This window comes from Chrysemys picta, chromosome 1 (assembly GCF_011386835.1).
Source record: "Chrysemys picta bellii isolate R12L10 chromosome 1, ASM1138683v2, whole genome shotgun sequence".
Classification (NCBI taxonomy): Eukaryota; Metazoa; Chordata; order Testudines; family Emydidae; genus Chrysemys; species Chrysemys picta.
Window position 1 is genome coordinate 251,207,805 of NC_088791.1, and position 15,951 is coordinate 251,223,755.

At 39.6% G+C, this 15,951-nt stretch overlaps 1 long non-coding RNA gene across 1 annotated transcript in view; it reads right to left on the reverse strand.

Moving 5' to 3' along the window:
• Window positions 1-15,913, reverse strand: part of LOC112058762 (uncharacterized) — a 54,085-nt gene extending 38,172 nt beyond the window's left edge. The window contains exons 1-2 of the long non-coding RNA XR_002887932.3: window positions 15,582-15,913; window positions 15,409-15,468 (exon numbers count right to left, since the gene is read on the reverse strand). This is a non-coding gene — a long non-coding RNA (uncharacterized LOC112058762). The remainder of the gene's footprint in view (window positions 1-15,408; window positions 15,469-15,581) is intronic.
• Window positions 15,914-15,951: the final 38 nt, after the last annotated feature.

A 15,951-nucleotide genomic window follows, 5' to 3' on the forward strand; every position in this document is an offset into this window, starting at 1 on the left:
TGTCCTCGGCGCTGGGTCCCGTGCTTTCTGACAGGTCTGTACTACTCTCAGACTTCAGGCCCTCACCGCGGTGCTGTAGCCTCCTCGCCTGACTTATCTGCATCTGCCTCTGGGAAAGGTGGATGATAAGCTGCGAGGCGTTGAGAACGGCCACAACTGCAGCGATGGTCGCAGCGGGCTCCATGCTCGCAGTGCTGTGACGTCCGCGCTGTCACTGACTAGAAAAGTGCGCGAACTGATTTCCCGCCGGCGCTTTCAGGGAGGGAGGGCGGGAGTGATGGTCGGATGACGACAGTTACCCAAAAGCACCCTCAACACATTTTTTTACCCAGAAGGCATTGGAGGCTCCACCCAGAATTCCAATGGGCAGCGGGGACTGCGGGAACTGTGGGATAGCTGCCCACAGTGCACCGCTTCCAATGTCGACGCTTTCCCCGTTAGTGTGGACTCACAAAGTCGAATGACTGTCCTTAGTGTGGACACACACGTTCGACTTTGCAATATCGATTCCAAAAATTCGATTTAAGTAAAATCGAACTACTCTCGTAGTGTAGACATACCCTGAGTAGCAATGGTTATTGCTTTTTCTAGTGTAAGTTGTGGTTCTAGAAGTAAGCGTTCTCTTACATGAAGCATTGTTGTTTTCTCAATGAGTTGGTCTCTAATCATCTTATCTGCCATATTCCCAAAGTCATAAGTTACAATCAGACTCCTCGGGGAAGCATATACTGCATTATAGTCTCCCCTGGTTTCGGCTCATGCTGGCGAAATCTGTAGCAATTAGCTACTACATTCACTTTTGGCACAAAAAAGTTCTTTAATGCAGTGAGTGCAGTCTCATATTTATCATCTGCAAGGGGAAAAGTGTAAAATATACACTGCCCTTCTGCTCCAAGGCAGTGGATTAGCAGAGCACGCTTTCTTACTTCAGAAATCTCTGTAGCACTGATTGCAAGCAGATAAGTCTCAAACATATGGATCCAGGCAGTAAAAGCAATTGGAAGCTCACCTGGGCTTTGCAGAAAGGGTGCAGGTGGGTTCAGAGGCAGAAGATCCATCCTCATCGCCAAAATGTTGTATCTACCAGGCAAAGTATTAACAACTTCAACAGAACTTTATTTACAGTGGAAGTCTCTTTTCCAAGCTGTAGCTGCACACTCTGTAACTCTCCCAGCCTCCTCAACTCCTCCCCCCTCCTTCCTGTTTCCTGTCCTTTCAGACTCCCAACAGCCAGTGCTCCCAGTTCTAATAATTACAAGCAGCATCTAAACACCACACACTGGGAAAACAGAGTGACTATACAATTTACGTCAGAAGAAACAGTGATAGCACTTCACTTCATTTCATCCAGCCTCATATATAATACACTGAATAGGAGGAATGATAGAAGAGAAGTCAGCAGAACTCCATGCAAGTGAGGCTTCAGGAGCCTCTCGGTCTTCCCCAGAATAAAATAATATGAATTGCTAAATAATTTGTATCAAAATGGTAGAACAGCTTAAATGGAATTAGAGCTGTGAGAAATGTTCAACATGTAACCCAAAATCTTGTAAAATGTGCCTGGTTTCATGTTTCAATACAAACTTGGATCATGTTAAAAATAATCACTAAGATTCACAAACCTTTGGACAAATATAAGCTCTTTTGAGTGAACCATGACCCAATTTCAAATAATACAAGTCCAGTTCATCAATTTGAAGTAAAATACCATGAACTTCAGTTTTGATGTGGAATCACGGTGAAACTTTGATTGTATCTCATTTTGAGATTTTTTTAATCCATCCAAGAACAAAGCAAACTCCAGGGGCTCTGCAAATCCACTTAGATTACAAAAAAAAAAAAAAAAAAAAAAAAAAAAGCAGCTCTTGAGAATCTCTTGTGAACAAAACTGTAGAATATTACAGAACACTTTCTAATCTAGAGACACTGCAGACCTGAATCTGAGTAATTCCTTGCTCTGGTTTTAGTGTGGTCAGAATCAGGCCATGTAAGTGTAGAACAAGATAGGTATGGAGTATTGTATAGCAGACAAAAGGCTTTCTGGCCCTGACAAGAAAAAGTGTGTATTAACATTATAAGGAGGCCATTGTTGAAACTGAAAAGCTGTAGAAGAGGCTACCCAAAACAATTTGGGGAGATGTAGCCTTTGAGTGGCCAAGCAAATTTAGTCAGATATGGACTAACTGCAGCTCTCCTGCGAGGGAAATGCAATGAGAGAGAACAAAGTCTATTGGAAACTGAAATGTCCTTTACATTTTGTTCTCTGGGAAGATGAGTTTGAAATCTCAAAGAGGGTCTGGCCTGAAACAGGTTTCACAAAGAAACAAGGTCATATTCTCATGATAAAAGTGTATAAAATGACAAGCATTACAAAGAAGCCAGTTCAGAAGCATTTGTTCTCCCTGCCTCACAACATAAGGATAAGGAACGGTCAATGAAATTGACAGGGAGCAAATTCACAACTGTTAAAAAGAGGTACTCCTTCACATAATGAGTGTTTAGACGACCGCAACTCATTGGAACAGGTTGCTATTAAGGCCAAGAATTTAGCAAGATTCAAAGAGGGATTGGATGCAAATATGGATAACAAGAATATCCAGAGTTATAATTAGAGCTCAGTGAATGACTATTTTTTTCTTGTTTGCTGGCAGTTCCAGAAAAAAATTAATTCAGGTTGATCCAAATGGTATTGGATGATATTCAACCAAGTGTTCTGAAGGAACTCAAACATGAAATTGCAGATTCCAATTTTTAAAAAAGGCTCCAGAGGTAATCTTGACAATTACAGGCCAGTAAGCCTAAATTCAGTACAAAGCAAAATAGTTGAAACTATAGTAAATAACAGAATTATCAGACATATAGAAAAACGTGATTTCTTGTGGAAGAGTCAAAACGTCTTTTGTAAAGGGAAATCATGTCTCACCAGTCTATTAAAATTCTTTAAGGGGATCAACAACCATGTGGACAAGGGACATAGTGTACTTGGTCTTTCAGAATGCCTTGACAAGGTCCCTGACCAAATGGTCTTAAGCAAAGTAAATAGTCATGGGATATCATGATTAAAAGAAAGGAAACAAAGGGTAGAAATAAATTATCAATTTTCACAGAGGAAAGAGGTAAATAATGGGGTCCTCCAAGGATCTGAACTGGGGCCAATCCTGTTCAACATATTCATAAATGATAAAGGAAACGGTGTAAAGAGTGAGGTGGCAAAGTTAGCAGACAATACGAAATTACTCAAGACAGTTAAGTCCAAGCAGACTGTGAGAGTAACAAAGGGATCTCACAAAATTAAATTGAGTGACTGGACAACAAAATGGCAGATGGAATTCAATATTGGTAAGTGCAAAGTAAGGCACATTGGAAAACATAATCCCAACTCACATACAAAATGTCGGGGTCTAAATTAGCTGTTACCCCTCAAGAAAGAGATCTTAGAGTCATCATGGACAATTCTCTGAAAACATCTTCTCTATGTGCAGCAGAAGCAGTCAAAAAAGCTAACAATGCTAGGAACTATTAGGAAAGGGCTAGATAATATGACAGAAAATATCATAATGCTACTATATAAACCCATGGTACACCCACACCTTGAATACTGGATGCAGTTCTGGTCACTCCATCCCAAAAAAGATATATTAGAATTGGAAAAAGTACAGTGAAGGGTAACAAAAATGAGTAGGGGTGGAACAACTTTCATATGAGGAGAGAGAAAAAAAACTGGGACTGTTTAACCTGGAAAAGAGATGACTAAGGAAACGTCTTCACTTACCGGAGGGTCCGGCGGCAGGCAATCGATGTTCTGGGATCGATTTATCGCGTCTGGTTAAAACGCGATAAATCGATCCCAGATCGATCCCGGAAGTGCTCGCCGTCGACGCCGGTACTCCAGCTCGCCGAGAGGAGTACGCGGCATCGACGGGGGAGCCTTCCTGCCGTGTCTGGACCCGCGGTAAGTTCGGACTAAGGTACTTCGTACCTTAGTCTGAAGTGGGGGCTTAGTGGGGACCAGGCCTAAGGGAGGATATGATAGAGATCTATAAAATCACGAGTGTTGTACAGAAAGTGAATAAGGAAGTGTTTTTTTTTTACTTCTTCACTTAACCCATGAACCAGGAACCACCCAAGGAAATTAATAGGCAGCAGGTTTAAAACAAACAAAAGGAAGTACTACTTCACATAATGAATAGTCAAATTGTGGAAATCTTTGCCAGAGGTTATTGTGAAGGCCAAAAGAATAACGGGGTTCAAAAAAAAATTAGATATGTTCATGGAGGATAGCCATTGATGGATATATTAGCCAAGATGGTCAGGGGATGTAATCCCATGCTCTTGAGCACAGGTGCCAGCTTCTAATTTTCCCTGGGGGTGCTCAACACCTGCTCATCCCCAGGCCCTGCCCCAACTCCACCCCTTCCCCCCAAGACCCCACCCCACTCTTCCTCTTCCCACCCCTGCCCTGACCCACCTCTTTCTGCCCCCTCCCCTGAGTGCACCCCATCCCTGCTCTTCCCCCTCCCTCCCAGCACCTCCTACACACTGTGGTACAGCTGTTCTGTGGCATGCAGGAGGCACTGGGAGGGAGGGGGAGGAGTTGATCATCATGGGCTGCCAGTGGGCAGGAGCGGGGGTGGGAGGAAAGCTTGGCTGCCGGTGGCGCACCCACAGAGTTGGCGTCTATGCTCTTGAGCATCCTTAAACCTCTGACTGCTAGAAGCTGGGACTGGGTGACAGGGATGGATCACTCAATAAATTGATCTATTCTGTTCACTTCCTCTGAAATACCTGGCACTGACCACTGTAGGAAAACAGAATACTGGGCTAGATGGAACATTGGTCTGATCCAGTTTGTCCATTCATATGTTCTTAAATCCAAAAATTGTGAAAAAAGAGAGAGTTGAGAAGATCTGTTTTTGGTTGAAGAAAACATATTTAATTTGACATGAAATATTGCTATGGCCGAGGAGGAGACAGGGCCTCCCTTACAACCTTTAACCCAGTAGGGCAGTCTCCTGGCAGGTAGGAGGCCAGGGATCAATTTTCCCTTTTGGCTTGATGTGGAGTAAGGATTTAAACATGGGTTTCCCACATTGCAGAAGATTTCATGGCCATTGGGCTATGGGTTATTTTGGGGCAGGTATCTCTATATATACATAATTAAACATTCGTTAGAGAAGGAACTTGAACTCACATCCCAGGTGGTAAGTGCCTAAATACCAGGCTATAAAGTCAGTCTTTCCCTGATCCGGTTACTATTCATTGTTATTATGAATGATTATGAATTGCCACTATGAACATCAGTGACTGACTCAAAATCTGGGCAGTCCATTTACCAATGGATGGTTCTTACTCTTTTACACAGAAACATAATCTACATCACAAGTTAAATGAGATTTTCAAAGGGGCAGAAGAAATTTAGGCACTCAAAAGTGCCTAAGTAATTTAGGAAAATCAATGGGACCCTGTGCTCCTAAATTGCTTAGAGGCATTTGAAAAGCTAAACCCAATGCTTATTGACTTTCAATGGTAGTTTGACACTTAACTCTCTTAGATCCCTTTGAAAATCTCTGCCCTGGAATTTAGCAAGCAATTTACAAAGAGACAACTATGGATTGCAGTGGAGGAGGGAGATAGCACACAAAGCTTTCAGAATAATAATTTTGACACAAGGAGTGGTTGGAATGAGAATCACACTACCAAGTCTGGAGGGAGATTTAAATCAGTATTGTCTACTACTGCAAAAGGAAACTGTACAGAATTTTCTTGCTTATATTTATTTACCTATTTAGATTTAAAATAATGTTTAAAAGCTACAGGTGCCCTAACAATCCATTGAACTTACAATTGCAAATGTAAACACCACCCAACACCAAAAAGTAATCATACACAAAAGATGAATTGACTTAACCAGCCAATAAATCAAAGCAGCTGTGACAGACCCAGACCAGTGGGGTACAGAAGTCTAGTAGAGGGCAAATATACTGGTCACTGGATGAGTAGTTTTTTGTTCCTTGAGTGACCAGAGCAGGGGCTGCACTAGAGTAATCAGGAACCTGCTAGAACCAGTTAAGGCAAGCAGGCTAATTAGGACAACTGGATCCAATTAAGAAGAAGCTGCTAGAATCAATTAAGGCAGGTTAATCAGGGCACCTGGGTTTTAAAAGGAGCTCACTTCAGTTTGTGATGCAAGTGTGAGGAGCTGGGAGCAAGAGGTGCAAGGAGCTGAGAGGGAGAGGGAGAGGGTGAGGGTGTGCTGCTGGAGGACTAAGGAGCACAAGAGTTATCAGACACCAGGAGGAAGGTCCTGTGGTGAGAATAAGGAAGGTGTTTGGAGGAGGCCATGGGGAAGTAGCCCAGGGAGTTGTAGCTGTCATGCAGCTGTTACAGGAGGCACTATAGACAGCTGCAGTCCACAGGGCCCTGGGCTGGAACCCGGAGTAGAGGGCGGGACTGGGTTCCCCCCAAACCTCCCAATTGACCTGGACTGTGGGTTCTTTCAGAGGGGAAGGTCTCTGGGCTGTTCCCCAACCCACACGGTGAATCTCTGAGGCAAGAAAATCCGCCAATAGGCGCAGGACCCACCAAGATAAAGGAGGAACTTTGTCACACAGCAAAACAGCCCCTTAACTCCCCCTTTTCAGAAACATAACCTCAACCTTCTCCAAAGAACCTATCAAATAAATATCGTTTACAACATGCTCAGAACTTCAGTCCATATTAGATCAAAAGCTACAGTGTTAACTACTTTGATATCTACTAAATTTATCTATATAGAAGTCCATTAAATGTATCTTTATAATACTAGAAGTATTATAAAGATATTATAAAGCATTATAAAGATAAAAGGCCAAATCCTCATCTGGTGTAACATCATAATTATTTATATGCCCCCCATTACCTGCATTGTGTGGCATAATTCAATTAACTTTCATCTCTTAAGTGAAGCTGTGCTGATTTACACTGATGAGCTGATCCAATATTTTAAAACATTGCCTTCTTAACACAGTGTACCATAATTAGGAAAAAATAAGCTATTTCCATACACGTTTATATTGAATGAAACTATGTTTCTTAAATCAGCTGTCTAAGCTGATTTGGTCATTTTCTATCTAAAACATGACTGATGATGCCCATGTAAAAAAAAATGGGGGTGGCGGGGAGAGAGGGGGCAAAAAAAATCCCATGTGATTACCTATCTGGGCTTCTGGAATTGGTGTGTCTCCAGAAGGAAACTGCATGAACAGGAGATGCATATTTCCATGAATAAAACAACTTTCCCATCATCCCTCCCACTTGTCAAACATACTTTAAGTATAACATCCAAGTATACTGGACTGGTTAGCTCTGCTGGCTTTTTCTAAGCTATAAATCAAAATATGTCTCAGTGCTAAGCTTTCAGAGAGTAGGCATAAAAGCCTGAAATATGCCTCTTGTGTGTGTGAATTTATATGCATAGCAAATGATTACATTTATTTTATTCCCAGTGTTGGTTTCCATATGTACCGAACAGAAGAGTAGCATAAAATTGAACAAAGCTAAAACATTGAATGAAGCAAAAGGTAAGGAGAGCCTAAGATTAAAGGGAGACTTTGTTATGGGAGTGAAATGTTGATTGTATCCAAGAGATTCCTAGATTTCCATGACCTTTGAAAGTAAGGTTGCTGCACATACATCCTGACAGTGCACATAATTTTTCTTACTACAGCTCTGGTGCTTGGAGTTCTACATCAGAGAAGACTATCAACCCACTGTTTTCTTCTCTGCTTAGATTTCAAGAGAGCATCTGAGAATGTCATTCCCTCTGTAATTTAAAAAGCTTCAAAACACAAACACAATTGTTTCTGAGGCAAAAAAAATTCTCTCTCATATATCAGTGAATAGCACAGAGAATTTTTATAATCTGTACTAAGTTATTGCCCTGAAAAGAAGGGGTTTAATGTGGCTCATCCTGATATGCAGAGTCCAAGAAGCTGTAGTCCTTACTTCACAGAAGGGCTCAGTTAAAAAAAAAACAAAAAAAGTCCTCAAAATGAACTCCTATGAAATTGTTGAAATCAATGATGGGAGAAAATTCTAATCTTCCTTCTGATACCTGGATTTTCATAAAACAGCCAAGATTATCCATTGAGTAAAGTAAAACACATAACAGAGACAGACAGACAGACTGGCTTAATGCCAGACTCAAAAGAGTAAAGTCAAAACAGAATCAGTAAGAGCTACTACTTTGAGAGATAATTACCTTCCCTTCTTTCCTAAGGCCAGAATTCCAATCTACTGTAGCAACAGACATCTGGCTAACTTCCTAGGAGAGCATTCCAAAGTAAGTAATATTCATTTGCTTTTTTTTTTTAATGCTTTGTATCAGCTCATATTATAAATGGTGTCCAGACATGGAACTCCATTGCATTACTTGACTTCTTGATGTTCATCAGGCAATTCCATTATCATCAACAGAAATGAAAAGCAGTAAAAGAACTGAAAGCCAGAAATGTATCTGGATTTCTGTGCCTAGGCTGGGATGTTCGGAGTTAGGCACCTAAGACCCACTGAAACCCAGTGCAAGGTGGACATTTGATGTCTTCAAGTGCCTTTGAAAATCCTTTCGCTAATATTTAATGACTGCTTAGGAAAAACTGTATACTAACAGTTCCCTGATTATGTACAGGATCAGTGAAATGCGATACAAGGTCTTTTAAATATCTGATTCCCCACTATACTTAGCTTACACATTCTCAAATAACTTGATATATAACTGAAGATATAGAGAGCTTCTGATTTTGGATGCATGTATCCATTTACATGTGCAAAACTCATATTTTTGTGCCAAAAAGATTATTGGCATATGCAAATAAAGAAGTTAGGTATATAGTTACCCAGTTATCATATGCAACTTGGGTACTTGTGGTTATGTGAAAAAAATATTCAAATTGTGTGCTCTGTATTGTGGATGCAAAAAAATTGGAAGTGCTTTTCAAACTTTACCATTAAGTGGAAGATTCAGTAATGCAAATACTCCACTGACTAAGAAGGGATATATATTTTCCTAACGATACAAGGATTTATGTGCTTCATACTATTCTCTGTATATCAAAAGGATAATATCTTCCAAAATGTTAATGTAATGCAATTTGGATATTTATTGCCAAAATTCGTATCTTCATCTGCACTGTATTGTACAGGTAATGTCTCTTTCAAATTTAAACTTAAGTGCTTATACTTAGTGGGAATTTTGTCTAAGAAAATTTTGTAGGGCTTGGCTTATAATGCACGGAGTAGTGTTTTTAAGAAAATAAAGCTGTTTTATTTTCCTTTTTATATATGGCTGACATTACATAAGCCCAAATAATTGATTTCTTAAAAAAATATCCTATCACCTTTTTTGAGGAGGAGGAAAGATATTGCATATGGTACTAAATTTACGGTGTTTTTTTATAGTAATTATTCTTGACGTTCTGTAAAAAAAACCTGAATAAAGAAAGAAAGGAGCTTACACAAATTAGTTTTCTTTTAAACTCAATTGATTGATTCAAACATTGTCAGAGCAAAAGCATTATGCCATCACACAATATGATATTTTATCTTCCTTTGACTCCAGTTGTGATCAGCTGAACAACAGTGGGAACTGGAAAAGTTGTCTGTAGCAGTAGTTCTCAAACTTTTGTATTGGTGACCCCTTTAACATAGCAAGCCTCTGAGTGCGACCCCCCCCTTATAATTTTTTTAAACATATTTAACACTATTATAAATGCTGGAGGCGAAGCAGGGTTTGGGGTGGAGGCTAACAGTTCACGACCCTCAGGTAATAATCTTGTGACCCCCCCTGAGGGGTCACAACCCCCAGTTTGAGAACCCCTGGTCTATAGATATGATTGTCACATGATCAGTAGTTCTAACCATACTATATGTTTTAATTATTTATATGTGGTTTAATCTTCTACTGTCATAATATATAAAGATAGATGTAGGTATTTTTGGTTAGAAATGGCAGAACTTCATATTTTTAAATGGTCAGTTTTTTCCCCCTTTGAATGTGTGTGTGAAGGAGGGTGAGGGTGGGGGTGGGGGTGGAGGTGGAGGTGGGGGAGAAGAGAGAGCTACAGCATAAATGAAACCTTCAGCTCAATTGTGCTAGCTGGGTGATTTATCAACTCATTTAACAAGTAAGATTTAGTTGTATCTGCTGAGAGTTCCCCACCCTAGCCCAAAGGCATTACTGTCAGCTTTAAAAATCTGTCAGAATATAAACTATATGGATATAGTCACAACTTGTTGTCCCAGACTTTATTAATCCTCAAACTGTTTAAATTTAAAAGCTGCTTTTTGACATGAAATCCGCTGTAAATCTGTACTCCCTGAATTTCTTCTGACACTTCATGGTGACATTTTGATTTTTTGTTTCAAGGAAGTCCCTGTGTTCTCGTTTAATCTCATTACCTGTTACACAGACATTCATTTTTCCTCATACCAGGAGATAGTTTGCTACAAATTATTGTGTCATTGTTCTGCCAAAGCCATCATCTAAAAGGGATTTTCCTAGCAAACCAATATCAAAATATAGACAATATTACCATATTTTAGAGTTGGCATCTCAACAGCCTCAGGGGTCCTTTGTATTAAACTTCTTTGTTTTGCAAAGCAACCAGCAGCATGAAGTTACGAATGACATTAACAATTTGTATCCATGGTTGTTTTGTTTCTTTAAAAAAAGACTTTCACTTGATTGTTTTCAGACCAGACTTGTTGCATTTCAAGCAGACAGTGGCTTTTTCTAATAGAAAGAAATGCACATGCTAAATAATGCTAGGTGCTGACAAGAAAATATGTTGGTTATTTTAAAAGTACTTTAGAAAAACTAAAACTGTTTTTAAATATAACCAGCAACATCAAAAATAGAATGTGTCATGTTCCAGGAATATCCTGTTATCCAGCAGCACATTAAAGCATGTGCATAACTTTAAGCACATGAGTAGGCCTATTGTCTTCAGTGGGCCTACTCACATGCATAAAGTTATGTGTAAGTGAATTCTGGACTGGGGCCATAAACCAACAGATAATATAGTATATCCTTAGGTGAAAATGGATATCTGCTTTCACAGTTCAGGTCAACTGCAGCTGTCCAGAAATGGCACCCACTTTTAGTCTCCCAGCACCTCAGCCATCACCTGGCTTGGGAGAAGACCCATGTCTTTCTCCCGCCTGACCAGGGGGTTTTCAGGCTGCACAGTTCCGTGCCTATACTGTGAGTTTCCCAGCAAGTCAGACTGCCTAAGAAGGCTAGCTTTTCTCTCTGCTCAAAAAGCTATAAAATGTAACTCCCAGTTAAATTACCAGACAACCCATTCTCAGCCAGCACATTTATTTTTAAGGTGAAAGCATTACACACATGCTAATAAGCTTACCAGAGATCACCCCCAGCTTTTATGAGGGTTACGGGAGGTGATCAGTCCTTCAAATGGCACAAAGGTTTTTTTCTGTAGTTACAAGTTCATAACAGCTGTAGCTCAGAACAAGCACCCCATGAATCTGGGGGGCCATCCTTTGGACAGTTTGGACCTTTGATCTTGGGAACAGGTAATCAGCAGACAACTACCCTCTCCTCAGGGCATTGCTTCAAGTGGCTGGGCTGTTGCATAATTGGAGGTGACGGGGCATGGAGAATCTACATATCCCCCTAGATATTTCCCAGGAAATCCACTTCACATGTATTGTCCCAAAAGTTCATTCTTGTTTACCACATTGTTCAATATAATCTTTGTTCATCTAGGCCCAAAATAATACATAAACTTTTCATTTAATACAATGGACTCCTTAAAACTAATTCAATAATATCTCCCAAATATATTGTCATATTTCTCACATCTGCTTTTGCAGCTAATATGCACTGAAAACAAGAAAGGGGGTTATTTGATATTCTCTAGAGTATTTACATCTATGATAGTTAACAAAGTAACTTGACATATGATGTTATGCATCACAAAGAAACACAGGTGTCTTTTTAAATTAAAAAGCAGAGAAGGGAACTGTAGGAATAGGAGCGTTCGCTACCTGATATATACATAGAGATTGAATAGTAAAGAACATTTCCCTGATGAAAGATGAGCTGGGAAGGGAAGAACAAGATTATATGCATAAAGAGATTAATAACGGGACAAAAAAAGAGCACAGAGAATAGTTATGGGAGATTCTAAGATGATTAGTTCATAGTGTTGAAAAAGGTACTACAGGGACATGTATTGTACAGCAGTAGATGAAAGCCAGGTTAAAAAAAAAAGTACAAAAAGATACTTGTCAATCAGTTTTCAAACAATATCTAGCCTCTTGTCTCCATTATATTTGTTGCACTCCAACTATCACTGAGTAGTGGCAAATGATATTATACCTACTCCTACCATAGTGCAACAGAGACAAATGGATTACTGGACAAGAATGTCTGCAACTATCTGACAGGAACAATGTGATTACTGGTAATGACTCGTATCTTATACTTCAGTAGACTCCTTGCAGAAAGGGAGAGAATAAAATGTATCAGTATTTGTGGGTGAGTGAAGCATGGGGGGAAAGAGGTACATTTTTCAGCATTGGATCATAAGCACCCACCAAACTGTGAGAAGACTGATTTAGTTATAGTTCTTAACTCTACTATGAAGACATGTGAGAATGACAGGAAGGGAGAGAGAGAGAGATCACTAGTCTTCTAGCCAGTAGCCATTGTAGTTTTCAGTCAAAAGAAGAAAGAAACCAAATAAATATAGACTGTCTTTGTTTGCCAGGAGAAATAATTACCCCACCTCCAGCTATACAAACACTGTGCTGAGAATAAGCCAGCAAGAGCATGTTCTAAGCAATCCAAACAATCCCTTCCCTCCCACAGAGAAAACTCTTTAAATGTCACACGGGCTGCAGTATCCACCAGACTGAAAAATGTGAGTCCCGAGTCTCTTCCAAGCCTGTGTGCACTGAAGTGCATGTGCAGCGGCTCTTAACTTTGGATGTGATAATAAAATAAGACTCCTCAGTAAAAAGACAGTTCGAACACCAAATACAACCGGTTTGCATTTGGTTGTCTTGGAGTTGTCAGCTGGTGACAAAAACTTGTTTTCTTTAATTCTATCCAGGAATAAATATAACTTTGAAAAGGTTCCAAGGTCTTCTATAATTCTGAGGAAACAATATCTGTTTGCATCCATTTCTCATAAAAGCATAGATAATGGAGTCACTGTCATGTTGACTGCATAGTTAAGGTTGAAAGACCCATGTCATTCTAAGACCATTTCTGATCCCTTTGTAGTCTGAAGATGCTCAAGGTTTGTCTCAAATTAGAGCAAAGTAAATAAGGCAAGCCATCTGGGTCAGAAAAATGAATGTTTTTGGTTTGTTTTTTGAAAAAAGTCTACTTTTTTTGTCACATTTTAAAATCAACAGGCTATTAAAATTTCACATTTCACAAATTAAGTCCCAAGCAGACTGAGAAGAGGTACAAAAGGTTCTCACAAAACTGAGTGACCGGGCAACAAAATGGCAGATGAAATTCAGTGTTGATAAATGCAAAATAATGCACATTGGAAAACATAATCCCAATTATAAATATAAAATGATGGGGTCGAAATTAACTGTTACCACTCAAGAAAGAGATCTTGGAGTCATTGTGGATAGTTCTCTGAAAACATCCACTCAATGTGCAGCGGCAGTCAAAAAAGAGAACAGAACGTTGGGAATCATTAAGAAAGGAATAGATAATAAGACAGAAAATAAATATCATATTGCCTTTATATAAATCCATGGTATGCCTGCAGCTTGAATACTGCATGCAGATGTGGTCGTCTCATCTCAAAAAAGATATATTGGAATTGGAAAAGGTTCAGAAAAAGGCAACAAAAATGATTAGGCATATGGAACGGCTGCCATATGAAGAGAGATTAATAAGACTGGGACTTTTCAGCTTGGAAAAGAGATGACTAAGGGGGGATATGATAGAGGTCTATAAAATTATGTCTGGTGTGGTGAAAGTAAATAAGGAAGTGTTATTTACTCCTCATAACACAAGAACTAGGGGTCACCAAATGAAATTAATAGGCAGCAGGTTTAAAACAAACAAAAGAAGTATTTCTTCACACAACACACATTCAACTTGTGGAACTCCTTACCAGAGGATGTTGTGAAGGCCAAGACTATAACAGGGTTCAAAAAAGAACTAGATAGGTTCATGGAGGATAGGTCCATCAATGGCTATTAGCCAGGATGGGCAGGGATGGTGTCCCTAGCTCTGTTTGGCAGAAGCTAGGAATGGGTGATAGGGGATGGATCACTTGATGATTACCTGTTCTGTTCATTCCCTCTGGGATACCTAGCATTGGCCACTGTCAGAAGACAGGACATTTAGCTAGATGGTCTGACCCAGTATGACAATTCTTATGTTCTTATGTGCTTATTCCTTCTTCAGAAGCAGATTTATATTAAAAAGTAAATAAGGCTTACTTAAATGTGACTGGAAATAAGTTAATTGGATAAACTGGATTTGAATCATTGTGAGATCCAGCTTTTTTAAAGGATGAGCATTCAACAAATATAATTATTTTCCTTATCAATAAAATTGATACATTAAAACAACTTCAGGGATTTATAAATTCTAGTATTAGAAATGAAACCGCAGAATGTGCTGCTGGAAATAAAAATCTAGGATGTGATTTGCTGAACCAAGTTATTGCTCCAGTATACGTGAAAGGCAACATTAATTTAGTTGGAACAAAGCACTTGGAATCAGAAGATTTGGCATGAAATTCTGGAGCCATGCATTAAAAAGGCAAAACTCCATTTTGAGTTTGACCTATGCTGAGCCCTGAGATGGGTTCAATAGGGTGGCCTCTTAACCGATTTGTACCTTGACTTCCCTATCTGTGAAGTGGGGTGAATAAACACACATTTCTGAAATGTACTGTGTGCTCCTTTGATGAGAGGTGCTAGACAATCACAAAGTATTTAATGAAAGTTTCACTGCAAACCGATTGGTTATACATAACAAACAGAGAAATGTTTATGGTTCAGCAAAAATGAAAAGGCCATGGTATGTGACAGTGAGCCTGAATAATTACTGGCTATGCAGTAGAACCACCGTGTAAGAGAAGTAGATCTTCACTGCTGAATCTGCAATAACACAGTGTCGTTTGGCAAGAGTGTCAAAGAGAACTGCAAATGTGTCACTGAGTCTGTGGAGCAAAGCCTCACTGTAATACCAACCACTGTACTACACAAGCACATGAAAGTGTTCTTTCTTTATGTACCTGTGATGGTGCAACAGATTTTAAAACAAAACAAGGTAAGCAACAGTGAAAAAATATTGATTCAAAGTTAAGGTTTAGAATTTAAAAGCAAAAAAGTCAGGAAATTCTCAATTACAGTTTCCACACCAACCTCGACACACGGAGCATATCCCCTTCACCTGTAAATCTGGCCACCACATGCTCAGTCTACCTGTAATAATAAAGTCAAAGAAAGAGACTGAGATGGATTTCCACACAGTAGTTTTCCTTATTTTTAACTCCAACAACTTAGGCAGACAATGTGCTGAGGGAAACAACTCTTACCTTTTACCGTACAAGAATAAACTCTCCTGGAAAATATCCGCAGTAATGTAGATTGCCTGTTCTTTATACAAGGGCTAAACTACAAAGCCCCAATAACTTCAGTACCAATTTCTCTTAGGACATGAAAAACGGACATATGTATTGCTCACTCCACCTCTGATGACCAGTTCTGTTACCTAAAATGGACAAGAGGGTTCCAGGTACAGTGCCTAACTACCCTTTCTAGACCTACAAAGCATTCATTACATATTTCCAAGTAATGTGTCTTTCTTGAAAGACCAAGCTTATTTAAGGAGGTGGCGTGGGGGAGAGATGGAATTGACTGCATCAGCTTGTGCTGACCAGCAGGAAATCCTGAACTCTGGTATCA